Source organism: Cyanistes caeruleus, chromosome 22 (assembly GCF_971803275.1).
Source record: "Cyanistes caeruleus chromosome 22, bCyaCae1.hap1.1, whole genome shotgun sequence".
NCBI lineage: Eukaryota > Metazoa > Chordata > Aves > Passeriformes > Paridae > Cyanistes > Cyanistes caeruleus.
Genome location: NC_141722.1, coordinates 1979493 through 1997530, shown reverse-complemented (window position 1 = coordinate 1997530; position 18038 = coordinate 1979493). Strand labels below are relative to the sequence as shown.

At 52.0% G+C, this 18038-nt stretch overlaps 1 long non-coding RNA gene across 1 annotated transcript; it reads right to left on the bottom strand.

Moving 5' to 3' along the window:
* Positions 1-5871: 5871 nt before the first annotated feature.
* Positions 5872-10031, bottom strand: LOC111938569 (uncharacterized). The gene is made up of 3 exons (XR_015278754.1): positions 8314-10031; positions 7697-8165; positions 5872-6270 (listed from the first exon to the last, which is right to left on the bottom strand). It is a non-coding gene; the product is annotated as an uncharacterized LOC111938569 (long non-coding RNA).
* Between the last annotated feature and the right edge of the window lie 8007 nt (positions 10032-18038).

Below are 18038 nucleotides of genomic sequence, written 5' to 3'. Positions count from 1 at the left end.
TCTGGTCACAGAGGTGGAGATCGCCATGTGCACGTGCTGATACTGAGCCAAGGACTGAATTAGTGGCTCGATGAGCCCTGGGTTGTGGCAGGTTAGGAGCTGCTGCTTCTCCATCCACATTTGGGGAAGCCTCTGCCTCCAGGCAGGCTGTTCCCATGAGAGCTGCCCATGCCAAGGAGAAGGCAAAGGTTTTATTTATACCACACACTTCACCTGTGTGTGGGGAACTCCTGTTTGGTGGCCTCAGTGCTCTCAGTTTGGACACCACATCAGCCACACTACAGGAAAGACAGATCTCTGTGAGCACTGGAAAGCAGCATCTTTGGCATTTGGCAGGATCTTTGGTTTTTAGGGGACAGATTGCATCAAAGCAGGCAGAGTCAGCTGGGGGGAAGCTGATCTGTCTCTGTCCCCCCAGGATCTCACTCTGAGTGGACTCTACAGACAGTGGCAGTCTGCACCAAGCCCTGGCTAACTTTCCCAGTCCCACTGTGCAGCACCATTTCACTTTGGGATCCCTGGGATTTCACTTTTTCATCCCTGGGATGCTGCCAAGGGACTGAAGGTCAGGGACCAGGGTCTGATCATCTGGGCACTCTGTCAGTGTTTAATGAGTTTGTAAGGAACTCATTAAATATTGTAAGGAATTTGATCATTCTTAATTCCAATTATCTCTCGCTGGTTTCTCCCCTTCTCTCCTGGAGGATATTGTGTTTGCAGATGTTAGATGCTGTTGGTTAATAGCAACAGGCACAATAGTGAGATCTTCTATGGATCTGTTCTGGGTTAGCAGCAGGTCATTCCTCCCTGCCCATTCAGAGGATCCCTCTCACACTCCTGTGATTCATGTTTTGACAAAATCCCATTACTTTTGCCTACTCCACGCTTTTCTTCTTCCCTTATCCTCACTGTGGCTGTGCTCAGGACCCTCTGGCTCTTCACATCTTCCTGTCTGGATGGTGAAGCACTGGATATAAAGCATGAATGGAGCTGAGGGGACACTCAATCCATCCATCCATCCTCACCTCTGTAATCTGGGCCCTCAGATGCACAGCCAGGCATGGAGCAGGTGGCTCAGTGGAGTGACCCAAAGTGTTCCCAGAGATGCCCAAGCCTGCTGGTTCACAGGGATGCCCTCTGCTCACAGCTGCCCCACAGCTTCTAAAAGCTGTGACAAACTGCAGCAGCACTTTTAGATTTATTGATGGAAGCAGATGGTTCCAGCTCACCCATTTCCATCAAAGTCTTCTTCGCACTGAGATGACACCAAGCACAAACGGGTCCTTGCATTTGGTACCTGCTCAAGCTGCGACAAAACTCCTTCCAATAAAGGGTTTCAACTGGAGCACCACTCTCATGGTGAAGTTGTCCCTGGGGACCAGAATTCCCAACACTCCACAAGGAGTCACGCAAGAATGGCCTAGGAGAAATGTCATGAGCCCACAGACCACAGCATGAGCAGGGTCCTGCAGAGCTGAGCTGTGTGAGGGGAGGGTGGTGAGGCTGTGATGGGCACACTGTGAGCTCCTGTGAGTTTCTGTGAGGGGAGGGTGGTGAGGCTGTGATGGGCACACTGTGAGCTCCTGTGAATTTCTGTGAGATGAGGGTGGTGAGGCTGTGATGGGCACACTGTGAGCTCCTGTGAGTTTCTGTGAGATGAGGGTGGTGAGGCTGTGATGGGCAGACTGTGAGCTGCTGTGAGTTTCTGTGAGATGAGGGTGGTGAGGCTGTGATGGGCACACTGAGCTGCTGTGAGTTTCTGTGAGATGAGGGTGGTGAGGCTGTGATGGGCACACTGTGAGCTGCTGTGAGTTTCTGTGAGATGAGGGTGGTGAGGCTGTGATGGGCACACTGAGCTGCTGTGAGTTTCTGTGAGATGAGGGTGGTGAGGCTGTGATGGGCACACTGAGCTGCTGTGAGTTTCTGTGAGATGAGGGTGGTGAGGCTGTGATGGGCTGACTGTGAGCTCCTGTGAGTTTCTGTGAGGGGAGGGTGGTGAGGCTGTGATGGGCACACTGTGAGCTGCTGTGAGTTTCTGTGAGATGAGGGTGGTGAGGCTGTGATGGGCACACTGAGCTCCTGTGAGTTTCTGTGAGATGAGGGTGGTGAGGCTGTGATGGGCACACTGGGAGCTCCTGTGAGTTTCTGTGAGGGGAGGGTGGTGAGGCTGTGATGGGCACACTGAGCTCCTGTGAATTTCTGTGAGATGAGGGTGGTGAGGCTGTGATGGGCACACTGAGCTCCTGTGAGTTTCTGTGAGATGAGGGTGGTGAGGCTGTGATGGGCACACTGGGAGCTGCTGTGAGTTTCTGTGAGATGAGGGTGGTGAGGCTGTGATGGGCACACTGTGAGCTCCTGTGAGTTTCTGTGAGGGGAGGGTGGTGAGGCTGTGATGGGCACACTGAGCTCCTGTGAGTTTCTGTGAGATGAGGGTGGTGAGGCTGTGATGGGCACACTGGGAGCTGCTGTGAGTTTCTGTGAGGGGAGGGTGGTGAGGCTGTGATGGGCTGACTGTGAGCTGCTGTGAGTTTCTGTGAGATGAGGGTGGTGAGGCTGTGATGGGCACACTGGGAGCTCCTGTGAGTTTCTGTGAGATGAGGGTGGTGAGGCTGTGATGGGCACACTGAGCTCCTGTGAGTTTCTGTGAGATGAGGGTGGTGAGGCTGTGATGGGCACACTGAGCTGCTGTGAGTTTCTGTGAGATGAGGGTGGTGAGGCTGTGATGGGCACACTGTGAGCTGCTGTGAGTTTCTGTGAGATGAGGGTGGTGAGGCTGTGATGGGCACACTGAGCTCCTGTGAGTTTCTGTGAGATGAGGGTGGTGAGGCTGTGATGGGCAGACTGGGAGCTCCTGTGAGTTTCTGTGAGATGAGGGTGGTGAGGCTGTGATGGGCTGACTGTGAGCTCCTGTGAGTTTCTGTGAGATGAGGGTGGTGAGGCTGTGATGGGCACACTGGGAGCTGCTGTGAGTTTCTGTGAGATGAGGGTGGTGAGGCTGTGATGGGCACACTGAGCTGCTGTGAGTTTCTGTGAGATGAGGGTGGTGAGGCTGTGATGGGCTGACTGTGAGCTCCTGTGAGTTTCTGTGAGGGGAGGGTGGTGAGGCTGTGATGGGCACACTGAGCTCCTGTGAGTTTCTGTGAGATGAGGGTGGTGAGGCTGTGATGGGCACACTGAGCTCCTGTGAGTTTCTGTGAGATGAGGGTGGTGAGGCTGTGATGGGCACACTGAGCTGCTGTGAGTTTCTGTGAGATGAGGGTGGTGAGGCTGTGATGGGCACACTGTGAGCTCCTGTGAGTTTCTGTGAGATGAGGGTGGTGAGGCTGTGATGGGCACACTGGGAGCTCCTGTGAGTTTCTGTGAGTGAGGTGTGCACACATGGGGAATGGATGCAGACACTCTCAAGCCTGGAGGGGTTCATGTGCATGTGAGAGTGCATCAGTGGGTCGTACATAAAGTGTGTTGGGCTTTAGGGACAGATATACAAGAAATGCATGGCCCCATGGTAATTTGGGTGGGCCCTGTGTGGGGCACTGCATGTGCCACAGGGGCATGTGTCAAGGAGGAAGGAGGATGGAGCAAGTTCATCAGGCAGGATGTGAGCACACACTGGTGAGCTGAGGGCTCCATACAGGGGGAGAGGAAGAGGATGCCGCACACAGATAATGCTCAGAGACAGTGTGGATTACTGCTGTTAATACCTCTGCTAAGAACAGAAGTCTGCTGGCTGGGAGCAGGAGCTGAAAGCTGAGCCCCTTGTTATATTTCCCTGTTCCCGCCTGCACTAATCCCTTTGAGCCCCAGGAAAAAACTGCAGAGAAATCAAACAGGCTGTTCATGCTGCCCCAGTGTCCTCGGGATTAATTAATTTGGGATTTGTGGGAGTCACAAGGTCACACTCCCCCCACTGGCAGAGCTGGCTCCGCGAGGCAAAGGCAGGGCTTGGCTCTGAGCCTTTCCTTCCAGGGAAATGCCCCATCAGCCACGACCTGGAGTGGGTCCCTCAGGCAGCCACCCTGGGAAGCTTTGGAGCACTGGGTGACCCAGGCTGACACAGGGCACCAGGCTGGGGGCACTGACAAGCGAGAAGCGTGTCCATATCTTGGAGATCAGCCTCCAGCTCGAGGCAGGCACTTGGATGGATCCCTGTGCTCCTCGTCTCATCATCAGCACACTTTGGCCTCCTGTTGGGGCAAGCACAGAAGCAGAAACACATCCAAAAAGGACAAACTCACAAGAAATGGTTTCATCTCAGGTGTGACCCTTTCCATCCTATGGGATGAGAGCATCAGGGGTTGAAGACCAGGCAAGATGAGCTGTTTGAGGCCATTTATCCATTCCAAGAAGGGAACTCTGCCTTTTGATCATCCTGTCTTGGGTGCCAGATCCCCAGTTCCCTCCACTAGTGGCTACTTCAATGATTCAGAAATTCGTTTTCAGGGAGCAATTGAGCTTACAATGTGGTTTTCCTGAGTTTTTACCTAGGAAATCGCATTCTTAAGAGAGCAGGTTGGCACAAACACACTTCAAAGTGTAATTGAATATTTGTGGTCAATTGTCTGGGCAGAACCTGCTCAGCATTCACAAGGAGAGCTCATTCATTCTCACCCAAAGGCACTTTGGGATCCAGGACCAGCACCTGTCCCAGCTGTGCTGAGGATTTTGCTGAAATGTGGATGTTTTGCAGCCCCTTGGTAGCAGGAAGGTGCAGAGCTTCATGGCACTGAGCCCAGGGCCACGAAGAGACCATGCAGGAAGGAGGAGATGGTGATTTCCAGCAGCTGGCAAAGAGGATTGGGAAACCTGGAACTTTCCCTCGGTGCCAGGGTTGGAGGGGTCATTAATTCATCCCATTAGCACCTAACACCCAAATGAAGAGCAAGAAAGAGTATCATGAAGAGGGTCCAGGAATCCAGACCTGGTACTCAACCCCTAGTGAATTGCAACAGAAAAACTTAATCCCTTAAGTACAGACACTTTGAAACTGTGCAAGTTTCAAAGTGCAAGATCCCTGTTGTCTACCTGCCAGCCTGCTCCAGGAGATCCCTCCTGGATCTTAAAGGAAATGGGCTGCCCCAGTCACTGGCTGGTGCTGTCAGAATGAAGAACTCTGAATAAAGCTGGACCTTATCCCTCAAAACCCAGATGTCCAGCCTTGAACATTCCCCTGGCTCCTAGGTCTGTGCTTCCTTCTGTTCCATCTCTGCTCCAAGCCTCCACCAAGCAGCTGAAAACTCATGATCAGCCCAGTATGGACAGCCTGAGAGTGGCTGTGTGAAGAGGATGGCAGCTGCCTGCCTGGTTCTAAGGAGCTGATAGTCAGAGAAGGCTCTGGTAGCAGGGGAAAGCCCTCACTGAACACTGACAGAGTGCCCAGATGATCAGACCTGGTTTTATCTCCTACTGAACACACCTGGACTGTCTGTCCAGAGATGCTGGGTGCTGGGCTGGAGTCCATACCTGGACTGGAAGCATTGCTCTGCCCACCTTTAGTACCAGTCACGACCATCACATCATGGCCTTGTGCTGCAAACACATGAAATAACTAAAATTGTCCCCAGGAAGCTCCTGAGCTGACCTTAAAGACTGATTCTTTGATTTTTTTTCCAGTGGATGAGTGGAGGGTTGCCCAGCTGCTTTCCCTTGGGCATTTCCAGAGGAAATGGAGGAGGAGGAGGAGGTGGAAGGAAGGCTTGTTGTGACCAAGCAGGTTTGTCACTGTTGAGAAGCAGGTGGGGAGTGTCTGGAGGTGATGGACACAGCGCAGAATGGAGTAAAATCTGTGTTCTGAGAAGCAAATGGATGCATGTGGGGAGCTACCCAGTGAGCTCCAGACTGCTGAGAAGCTGCTGCAGAGGTGACACCATCAACTTTCCTAAAGGAGAAAATCCCCCACCTAGAAAGTTTTATTTTAATGCTTTTCTTTTCAGGAAAAGAAAAAAAAAGTAAAAAAAAGAGTAATTTTTCTTGTCACCAATAGTCAGTGGAATTTACTGGATAAGGTAGAAAGTCCAGTTTCCAACTCAGCTTTTTGGGTTGCATTTCAAAGCCTTTTCTTTGAAACTGGAAATAGGAAGTTTTCTGTCTTTCATCTCAGTTTGCTGCTGAGGACAGTGAGATGGCTCATGTCCTGGAGTCTGGCTTTTCTGCCTGTTCTGCATTTTACTTCCCCTTTGTTTTCTCCAGCTGAAGGAAAGTTATCAAGTAGGAATAGGAGCATTAAAAGCATGACACCATGTCACCTGATGTCCAGCACTGATGAAATTTCAACTGGAAAAGAACCAAGAAAGAAGGAGAGAGGAATGAAACTGGTGATTTATTAGAAATAAACTTCTCAGAGGCCAGGATTTGCATTTTCATTCATCTCGAATAAAAATAACTTTTCTGATTTGTTTCACATCAAAATTTGCTTCTTCACAGGGAACATTTTCTAATAGAAATGATCTCACTTTATTATTTTGGCAGGATTTTCCTGTGCAATTTTTTTTCCTCCTTGGAACTGCACTAATGCAGGGCAGTAAAAGATGACGGATTGGTGAGCTGAGTGGGTGTTGAAAGGGCTGAAACTGCTGCTCTGTAGCTGCAAAACTCACTTGGACATGGAACCAGTGGAGCCTCCCCTCCAAGCTTTTGCCAGGCCAGGGCTATGAGAAGTTGGGAGCACCTGGTGCTGCCTGATGCAAAACCTTCCCAAATGCAGTGAGGTATTTTAAACCAGGACCCATTTCCCTAGGCAAGGGGGAGCCTAGGAGCAATGGTTCATGAAAAAATCAGTGTACCCATCACCCTCCAGGCAGCGGAGATTGGAACAGCTGCAGTTTTCCTAGGAATTTTCATGGGTACTTAGTGCCTCAGGGCTGCAAGAAAGGGTTAAAGTGTTTTCAGTTACGCAGTGCACAACAAACAAAGGGGATGTGGTAATCCCTCCTGCCACAGAGTGAAAAGTTCACTTGATATGCTACTTTACACTGATTCTCACAGACTCTGGGATTAAACCGGACACACTCTGACGTCCAGGTTTTCTAGCAAAGGGCTCCAGCCCAGCCTGCCACATTCACTTCATATTTGGGAACATATTCTCTGAAAATCCTGCTGACAGATGAAGAGCAGGAAGACAGCCAGTTTCCCATGGAACAATAACTCCATGCAAACCACATCTCCTGGCACCCAACCTGGCCTTGCTGGGGTGGCGGCTGGAGCAGCATCTCTGGGTCCCTGCCAGCTGCAGTCTGCCAGGATTGTCCTTCTGCTCCATGTCAGGAGTTTTGCTTTCATGCCCTGTCTCCCTGCCAGGCTCTGGGGCTGTGCCACACTAATGAGCTACCTGCCAGTGACTGAGCTTTGGCTGAGCTCGGGGGCAGAGGATGGAGCAGGCCAGCTTTGGGATGGAAGATGCTTTGTGCCATGCTCACCCTGGGATGCTGAGTGAGCTGTTCTCCCTGGATGCCCCTGGCCTTGCTTATTTTCATGTTTCTATGTCTTAAAAGGTCCCTGCAGAGTGGTCTCATGTATAAGGGACAACTAACAGAAATCCCCTGGTTGCAAATCTCTGTCACTGCTGCCTGGTCTGCAACAATTCAATGGCCAGTGGCACGTGGGTACAATCAGAACATTTGTTTCTCTGGGATGTCTGAGCTGGTTGGCAAAAATTGACAATCTGTTAGGGAGGGCAGACTTCTTTCAGCTACACACAGACCTTGGTCCTCCAGGTGTTCTGGGTTTTGCTCTTCATCTGCATGGCAGGGTCAACCCAGCTTTCCCTTTTCTGGGAGATGTTGCTGTGGTGTTTTCAAATTCATTGCTCCTTTTTTCTTTCAGATGAAACATTGAAAATTTTCCCTGAAAGCAGATGTTTTAATGAAAACAACTCATTCAGGTAAAAATCTGATTGTGTCTTGAAAACCTCTCTTCGGTGCATGATTTCTCACCAGTTTTTCTATATAAGCTCTACAAGGAACAAAGTAAAAAACTTCCCTCTTGTCCAGTCCTTCAGCTATTTCCCTGCTTTGGAAGGGAAATTAGCTCCTCTGCCAGATTCTGTCCCAGTGGGTGTGAGAGCAGGAGACAATCGTGGTGCACACACCAAGGGGATGCCACACAAGGTCCCAACATAAACCTGCCCACTCCACTGCTCCCAGCTGCTCCTTGGACCAAATACCTTGGGTCTGAAAACAAGAAGAACAAAGAGAAAGGTTTCATGGAGACAAAGGCTGCAGACTGCAGGGTGGTTGTGACCAGCGCTGGTGGTCATGCAGAGGATCAGCCAGGGCAGCAATGTTTGCCAAAAAAAAACCCCAAAACCAAAAAAATCACCTTTCCCTTGTCCAGAAGGATTTTGCTCCAATTCTCTGGGGCTGAGATGAAGCTTAAAATTCAGTTCAATTCAAATTCACAGCAGTGGTCCCAGTGTTACCCAGTGCCCTTTTACGTTCACCTCTGGGTGTCAGGGGGAAGAGAACGTCCTGTTCTGCCCCTTCAGCTCTGAATGGAGAGATCTTGAAACTGATCTCTCCTCTCCTTCTAGACCACTGCAGTGTACAGCAGTTGGGGATGACTCCTGGGGGTGTCCAGAATGTCTCTATGAGCCAGGAAAGGACCTTGACCTGGATGAGACACCAGAGCACTGTGGGTACATGAAATCCAGAAGGGTGGGGCTGGATGGACAGAAGCTCTAAACCTGCAAGAACCACAGACCTGGCATCTCCTGGGCCATGCACAGGACAGCCCCCATGATCTGCTGCAGCTACATGCACCCTCACTTCCCACCCCTCATCCTGACCCTGCTATGTGCTCTGACCCACACTGGTGAAAAGCTGAGGCTGGCAGACCTTGCCCCAGAACAAATGTGACAGGGCTACAGCCACATGTGGGATGCTCCCAGGATTGATGGGGTGGGAGCAGTGTGGGGCAGTGCCTGCCTCCCTACTGCTGTCCCCTGTCTGAGGGAGAAGAAAGAGCTTGCAAACCTCCAGCTGTCCATCCTGTGACAGGCCAGGGTGACTCTAGTTAAGGGAGCAGTGAATTATAAAATGCATCCTGTCTTTTACTCTTCCTCTCCTGCTTTCTGTCCTTCCCCTATGACCTCCATCCCTTTCCTCTTCCCAGTGTGGCCCACCACACTCTACCTCCTCTCACAAAACCTTTTCCCTCACCCTCACAGTCTCCTTGCTCCTGACCCCCCATTATCATCACAGGGAGAAAGAGGTTTAACTGGTGGGGAAGAGAAAGCGAGAGACCTGCAGCTCCTGTCTCTTCAGAAGCTGCAGGGGAACATCTGGCTTCCAGGAATAAGAAGGGATTTGGAAGGAATTGCCCACTAAGGGGCAATTCCAGCTGAAAAACCTCCTGGAAGGACAAGACCCCATCCTAAAGATGGCCTGTGGAGACTCCCTCCTCCAAGGCATTGTCAGATGAGCTACATGTGGGTACACAGAGGGCACTGTGAGGGCTGGCTGAGGGTTCTGAGCCCTTGGGCCATCATCCCCCAGCAGCACTGCACCCACTTCAGACCCCTCCAGGGTCGGGAGAGGCAGCTGCAGTCAGGGGACGGGGCGTGCAGCTCCCAGCTGGGGAAGGAGGCTTTAGGTTTTGGCTGGACCTCAACAGCAGCTCTGCTGGCAGCACTGCTCTGGGAAATGCACTGTGCCTCCTTCTCCAGCCAGATCCAGCCTGATCCAGGCCCCCCATGCAGCTCCTTGTGCTACTGTGCTGCCAACCCCACAGCGAGTGGCTGCAGCCCTGGGCTGATGCCACACACACAGATGGCTCCCAGTGGCCTGTCCCCTTGTCCCTGCAGCGGGAGGGGATGCTGAGCACGGACACTCTTATTGCCTCCTCATCCAGGGGGGTCTGGAATGCTTCTGGGGACATGGTGGGGAGCCAGCTGGGCTGTGGGGCTTGTGGTTGTCCTTTCCAGGACCTGAGCAGGGCAGCAGGGTGGGAACAGCACGTGGATGGGTTTCCAGCTTGTCCCCTGTTGCCCTGCTGGGAAGCACTCGGGTGCTGCAGGTGAGAGAGTGGGAACAGACCTGGTGAGGAAGAACATCTCCAGCTCTGAGTGTTGGTGTTTGGTTGTCAGAGCCCCACAATCTCCACGGCTCAGTGACCTCGTAATGCTCCAGTGTGGCTGCCTAGCAAGTGCTGGGGGATGAGGGAACAGCTGCTGGACAATGCTGGGCAGCTGTGTGCTTTCACGCTGGGTAATACACCAGAACCACACTGCAGAGGGCTGCTGGCCTGGCTGTTCCTATGGAAACTCCTTTCAAAGGAGGAAGGCAGACAAACACCCAGCCGGTGATGCTGGGTGCTGGCAGGAACCGGATGCTCTTGCAGGCCTGGGGCTGGCTGGGCTGGCTGCAGCAGCTGCTGTGACCCCAGCATGAGGCTGTGGGGAGCACAGCCAGCCAAGGGACTGATTCCTGAGGTGCTTGAGCTCCCTGGGAGGACTTTTGCTCTATCCCCACAATCCTGGGCAGTAATGAAGGTAGTTCAATAAGGAGATGTGCTATTGAAGGAGAGGGGTCAGCTCACAGCCCTCTCCCAGGACTAGGGATTGCAGCACTGTGGCAACAGATGTCTGGCCATCTACAGTTGTGCAGGCAGTCACAGGGTACCAGAGAGAGCCAGCAAAGCTCTGGAAGCAGGATCTGTCTCTTTTCCTGGTGCATGGCACTTTCCATCCTGGAGGTTAAAAGGATGCTCTGTCCCAGGGTGGTTATCCCTTGCAGGTAGAGCTGTGCTGGGGCTGTGCAGTTCTGACACAGAGGCTTCACCCTGCAGCTGCAGTCCAGGCAGAAAGATCCTTGCAAAGAGTCCTGGTGGGGTTGGCAGCTGGCTGGCGTGGATGGAAGGACCGGGTGGGATGAGAGAGGGGAGGCAAGGAGCAGAGCTCTGTTTTTCCATATTTCCTGCAGGGACTAGACCATGGGAAACACACTGAATTTCCATAACAGGATGGTGGTTAAGTGTGGCAACCATGGGTCTGCCTCAGTGAGCAGGGGAGGCAGATGTGCCCTTGGGGAAGAGCTGTCCTGCTGCCCTGGAAACTGCAGAGGTTTAGTTAAGTCCATGACACTGCAATGCAAGTCTCCCCTGGCCCAGGCAGTGCCTAGAGTGCTCAGGGCTAGAGGACAGACGTGTTCAAATGTCTCTCTTCCCCTCCCTTGGATATTGCAAGCCAGCTGATGGCACCTCAGCAACCCCAGTGCTCAGACTGCCTGGTTTGTCTTCCCAGGGTGATAAACATCTGATGTGCCCAGTGTGAGCTCAAGCAGCGGTGCCTCGGGCCAGAAAGTAGCTGCTGGAATTGGAGAGCCTTCCATGCCAAGCTGGGGACAGGGCAGTGTCTCAGGGACACTGTGGACTATCGTAGTGGGACTTTCCTGGCCCAGCTGGGGACATCCCCTTGGGCTGAAGCTAAACACAAGGGCTGTAAGGCCATGCATTAATGCCTGGGCTGTCAAACAGCTTCAGGTGGGCCTTTGCCTTATTGAACTCATTTCTCTGGGCAGAGAAGGTTGGAAGTGAAGTGGGCAAAGCCATCTCCTGGTCACATTTAATTAGGTTTCTGTGTTGGTTGGAACTCTGACTGCTTGTGAGGCGATGCTGGTCCATCAGTCTCCATCACGGTGTGCACAGTATGCTCAGCAGACAGGGATTGCTCTCCTGTTCAAATTCTGGAACACATCCTTGTCTTGGATATGGAAGGTGATGAGCAAGTCTCTCATCAGTCACAGCAAAACGGAGATTAGGTGCTTCCAAGATGATTGATATCTCTTAAAATCTGAAGTGCTCTTAACTGCTGATGAGGCTTCAGCAGTTTCAAACTGAGTACACACTGGGGCTCTGTACTGGAACAACTCTCATGTGGTTCTGTAAGCCCTCAGACACCTGGGCAGGCACTGCACAGGTGACAATGCTGCGTGATCTACAGACACCCAGATCAGAGGCTCCCTGGTAAACTCCACAGATTACTTTGAGACACAATGTCATGATGTCTTGAGAACCTTGCAGATGTGCTGACAAGGTCATACATCTGCCATGAGCTTAACTGTGCCAAGATTATTGAAAATACCCCAAGTCAACTGCACAAACCTGGGCAGCCCTGACCTACAAGCTCATCCATTTCATCTTGTGTTTAATTCTTTCACCCTTGAAGGAGACTGGAGACAGCAATCACTTTTGACCAATGACTTCCCATCTCGTACTGCAGCTGCCCATGAAGCATTTGAGGGGTGCACAGAGACACCTTTATGTGCAAGGATTTCTCCTGGAGGAGATTGAGCTGCAGAAGAAGGCTCAGCTCCCATTGCCATGCATGGTGTCATGGGGATATATTCTTACCTGCAACCACATTACTCTTAAATCTTGTCTTTGCTTAATCCAGTCACACCCAGCTTTGGGAGAAAATTCTCCTGAGACACCAGGACTATCTAAGAAATATTTTTCTGATGCACAAGGTTCTCTGAGTTCCTTTCACAAGCTCAAGAGATTTCCATTCCAACAAATACTAAGTCAGACAAAAATGCCAAGAAGACTGTGCAGATGAATGAAGAGACTAGCCAAACTAAAACATGAAAAAGAAGCATACAGAGGGTAGATGTAGCTTTGGATAACTGGGACAAATACAGAAACATTGTCAAAGCATCCAGGATTGAAGCTAGAGAAGCCAAAGCCCAAGCAATATTGGGTTAAAAATTGGATTAAACCTGGGTGCATGTCTTATCTCCCAGGAAAATGTCCATACCCAGCTCCAAAATCTTGTTGGGAAGGACTTGAGGGAAAGCTCCATCATGCAAAGAGTGCTTGATTTCATGAAACAATTTAATGTCAATTTGGGTGTTCACCACAGACTCCTGTAAGTCAGCAGTAAGGAATACAGCCCTCCACAGGGTGATCCAGCTCATCCCAAGCCAGTCACTTAAAAGAGGTCACCCCTGTCTATAAAGGGAGCTGAGGGATGTACTTAGACACGGGCTTTTAACTTACGGCTATATGTGGCTGAGTGAAATGGAAATGGTGTATTTACAGGCAAATACTCATAATTTCCAAGCCTGTGATAAATCCAGTTAATGCATGGTTACAAGGAGCTGATGGTTGCCAGCTGCTTCTCTCCAGCTAATTGCTGTCAGACTGTTGGTGTGAGTCCAGATGGTCAGTGGCTTAGGGTGGGTGGTGGGTGCATAGAGCAGACCCTCTAGAGAGGAGGAAAGAGTTAATTTTAGTTCTTCTGCATAACATACACCTCGCTGCTTTTCAGCTGCCTGCTAAGACTTGACTTTTACTGCTTTACTTGATTTTTTGATACCACTTTTGCAGAGTGGGTATCGTTTTCTGACAAGCTGTGAAGAAGCAAGTGTGAGCGAGGGGAAGTGAGAAGCGGCGAATCACCAAATATTGTCTTCAAACAGGCAGAGAGGAATTGAGAACACCCCTCAGGAAAGCAGCCTGGAGTGGGTGGGGTAGGAAGTGTCTGCCCTGACTGACCTACTCAACCTGTTCAAAGATCCAGTCCTAAACACCTCCAGGACTCCAGACCCCACAGGAGCACTGGGCTCTTAGAGTTTGCTCAGCTGAGCTGAGCTGAGCTTGCTTGATGAGTGTTATTCAGTCTCTTGTAAGGGTCATCAACTGCCCTATCCCACTGGTGGGATGCTTTCATCCAGTTTGTAATAAGCCCTGATCTGGCTCTTCCCAGAGGAGTTTCTGGAAAGCCAGGGCTTGGTGAAAACTCTGGTGTGTCCCCATTAGTGTCTGTCCTTCTGTCCCACCAGGGCACGTGGTGGAGCGAGGAGGAAAGAGCTAACAGAAGTGTGGGATAAGGTCAGGCAGCCTGAGTCATCCATGGGGGGTCCAGCAGGGACTGGGGAGCACCTGCTGCCTCCTGGCCTTTCAGCACGTAATGGACAAAGCTCATTTCCTCAAGCTGAGCCCTTGGATCCTCCCCTTGCAGCCTCTGCTCTCAGGTTAGCCCTACCATGACCTGAGATCCAAGTGGCTTTTTCCTTTTGTTGGGGTCCAAAGCAGAGGCACAGCAGGGCTGTTTAACACAGTGGCTCCTTAAGGGGGATGCTGAAGATATCCATATTCAGCAGATATCCAAGATTTCCATATTCAGAACACGGTACTGTGCCTTCTCTCCAGGTGAGCCACCTGCATCAGGGCTGGGAGCACGACCTGGAGAAGACACGTGGGTCTCATGGGGATGGAAGAACATCCTCAGAACCCTGTGCTGTGGCATCAGAAGGGCTTGATGGCATGAGCCCGTGGGTGGCAGGGTGGCTTCTCCCCTCATGGACCACAGAGCTCCTATCCCAGACACAGGAGTGAGAGCAGGCAACAAGGGAGGGAGTGGAAGGGAGAGGACAGGAGCCCTGAAAGGGAGAGGGAAGGGAGGGGGCAGGAGCCTTGTGAGGGAGGTTCTGCAGGTTTTGGAAAGCACTAAGTGTGCACAATTCAAGTGGCCTGAAAGGAGCAGTAAAAGAAGGGGGCAGGGCTGGGCAGCAGCTGCCAGGGAGTGAATGTCCCCCCGCTCCTTCTCCCTTAGTCTCCTTTGTCACCTGCCCACAATTAGCCTCAATTTATCACCCCAGGAGTCTGCCATAAGTCAATGGGCTGCCTGTGACTGCCTAGCCCCTCTGTTTCCAGAGAGCAAGTCTTCTCTTTCCCATGGGTAGGTGATTAGGCAGCCACCTACCCTTTGTATGGGCTCAGGGTGGAGGAAACTGCCACTTCCCCATGGTCCTGGGCTCTGAGGCCAGCCAACAGCAGCTGTCCTCACTGCCCTGCTGGGCAGCAAACCCTGGTTGGCAATGAGGCCTTTGCACAGTCCTGGGGGAGAAGCAGACACTTTGGGGGTGTATGGCTCATCGTAGCTTGCAGGAGAAGGTCCAGTCAGGCTCCCTGTCAGGCAGGGTACAAACCTCCCTCTGCTCCTCTCTCCACCATTTCACCCAACTTGTTTCATGCTTTTGTACTCAAGAAAAAGGTCTTGGACAAGTATGTGTCTTCCCATTATACAGAGAGAGATCATCTGGCTGAGCCCCATGATGAAGCCATGACATGAGGACAGCTAGGCTCAATGAGGATGCTGGGCAAAGTGAGGCTGTGATGAGATCCCCTCTAAGTCCAGCCTTAAGCTGAGACTCAGTTTCCACATTTTGTTGATGTTCCCTGCTATAGAAAAGCACCAGCTGAGTGTAAAGGCTGATGAAACCATTTAGGACCAGTTTAGGGTAACTGCACTGGCCAAGGCTGCCCTGTGCATCCAGCAGGGCTCCAGGATCCAGGCTTTTTGCATCCCTGTTTATGCATTGCAGACCTTGTCCTGTACTGTGTATTCCCCTTGGACACCTTGTCCAAGGTATGGATGATGAGGGTTGGATGGTTTGCTCAGGTAATAGGGAAGGGAGGTTCAGACTTGCTGTTCTCCACTCCTCCCCATCCTCCTGCCCTGACTTTAACACAGTGCTGCCAAGAACAGCAGAACTTTACACCTTGCTCAGCTGCCAGACTCCTGCCTGTTGCAGCTTGGATGAGAGGGTGAAGGGTGCCCAGGCTGCTACAGACCCTCCAGCCCTTGTCTTGTGCTCTGCCAGCCTCTGAGAGGGACCAGGCTGGGGGAAAGCCCTGCCTGTCTGTATCTTCCACCTCCACACAGAAACTCTGTCCATGGGGAAGCTTCTGATGGATCTTGAAGAGTCTGGGCTGGGTTCTGCAGGGCTCTGGGTACCACATGAGCCTTCCTGTTCAGGCTCCTGAGGTAGGAGCTGAGTCACCTCAGCAGGAATGGGATGAGCAGCAGTTGTCTCACATTTCATGCCAGTCATGTGTCACCTGGCATGGCCCATCGCTGTGCCTCACCCCCAAGGAGGTGATGGGCACATCTAAGGGCACACAGGGTGTTGTCTGGTCCAACTCAGGGCAGAGCTCTCCAAAATGCCATGCTTTCTCTATCATACCTCTAGCCCAGCCCTCCTCCTACCCAGAGCCTGCTCCTCTGCAGCCACTAAATCACCTCTTGCCTGCAGGAAGGAGAAGCCTTGAGCTGCCTCTGTTGCCACCACAAACACCATGGCAGCAGGGCAGGATGCGTGGTAACCCTGACAGTGCCAGCTCATCCCAGCAGGTAGACCCCAGGGCAGTGACTCACAGGGGTGTCACAGCCAGCGTGGTCCAAGTTGGTGTGTGGGAATTGCCCATGGTGCTTGGAGAAGCCTTGCTGATTGATGGGATGAGTGCTCTCCTGCTGATTACATTTACGGCTGCCTCCAGGGAACATGTCCAAAGCTCTGGTTTTTCTGGATGGTTGTTTCCCTGCCTCTTCCCCGCTGTCATGTTGCAGACACTGTCTGTGGTCAGTGTCCTGACTGAGGCCTTGGAGCACCTCCTTCCTGCCTCTTCCTCCATGAACTGGTCATGAGGTGTGGCCTTCTGATTTCATGGAGCTGTGTGTGCCCCATGCCCCATTCCCCATCCCATCCCATCCCATCCCATCCCATCCCATCCCATCCCATCCCATCCCATCCCATCCCATCCCATCCCATGGATCCCATCCCATCCCATCCCATGTATCCCATCCCATCCCATCCCATCCCATCCCATCCCACCCCACCCCACCCCACCCCACCCCATCCCATCATCCCATCCCATCCCATCCCATCCCATCCCATCCCATCCCATCCCATCCCATGGATCCCATCCCATCCCATCCCATCCCATCCCACGGATCCCATCCCATCCCATCCCATCCCATCCCATCCCATCCCATCCCATCCCATCCATCCCATCCCATGGATCCCATCCCATCCCACCCCACCCCATCCCATCATCCCATCCCATCCCATCCCATCCCATCCCATCCCATCCCATCCCATCCCATCCCATCCCATGGATCCCATCCCATCCCATGGATCCCATGGATCCCATCCCATCCCATCCCATCCCATCCATCCCATCCCATGGATCCCATCCCATGGATCCCATCCCATCCCATCCCATCCCATCCCATCCCATCCCATCCCATCCATCCCATCCCATCCCATCCATCCCATCCCATCCCACCCCACCCCAAAGCCTGCCAGAGCAGCTACACCTCCCCACTGGGTCTCTGGCTGCCAGCACTGCCTTGAAACAACCCCTGTGGGGTGAAATGAATTGGCCAGGGTGTGAAACCAGGCAAGTGTCGGTGATTCCTTCTCCCTTCCCCAAAATAACATCCCCAAAGGGGGAACAGCATCATGGCAAAGGAAATCCCTCCATCCCAGCCTGATGTCTGGATTCACATCCTTGCTGCTGCTTGCCCCTGGACAAGGTACCCAGGACCTGAACTCCCTGTTGGGCACCTGAGCCAGGTGACCCTTCCTTCCCCATCACCATGGGCATCGATATTTGATTTATTGCCTCTTCAGGAGCAGCTCTTGGGCTTCCCTTTGGAGCTGCAGGCAGATCTGAGCAGCTGTGTTTGGCATGGCAGGGTCTAGCGGAGACGAGACAGCAGGACTCCTGAGCTCATTACTGTAACGAAGCTCGGGGAATTGGGGTTGTTGCTTATGGAGCTTTCCATTTAAGGAGGCCAGACTAGATGATGGTCCCTTCTGGCCCTAAAACACACGAAGCTACAAATAACTCAGCCAATAATTAGAAATTTGAGTCTCATTCCTGTGAATATTACAGGCTTGCTGGACTAGAAGCTACAAAGGCTGCACCGAGCTTTCCTCATGTTTTAAGAGAAGTCATTTCCTGGTAGTGGGTCCCCTGAGCAAATCCCAAGACTGATGTCATTGGTGTTGGTATGGAAGCATGTGCAGGTAAAAGGCATCACTGTGAACTTGTGTCATGTCCAGCATCATCTGGATGTGGCAAATAAGGATAATAAAGAGGGAAAAGTCAGATTTCTCATGATCATGTCCCCTCATGTAGTTTGGGCTGACTTTGGCATCCTTATCCCATCCCACAGAGCATGGGCAGAGCCTCCAAAAAAGCAAAAGTGACGCTTGGTAAGAAAATTCGGGGGAGAAAATGCTACGTTGTCAACCTGC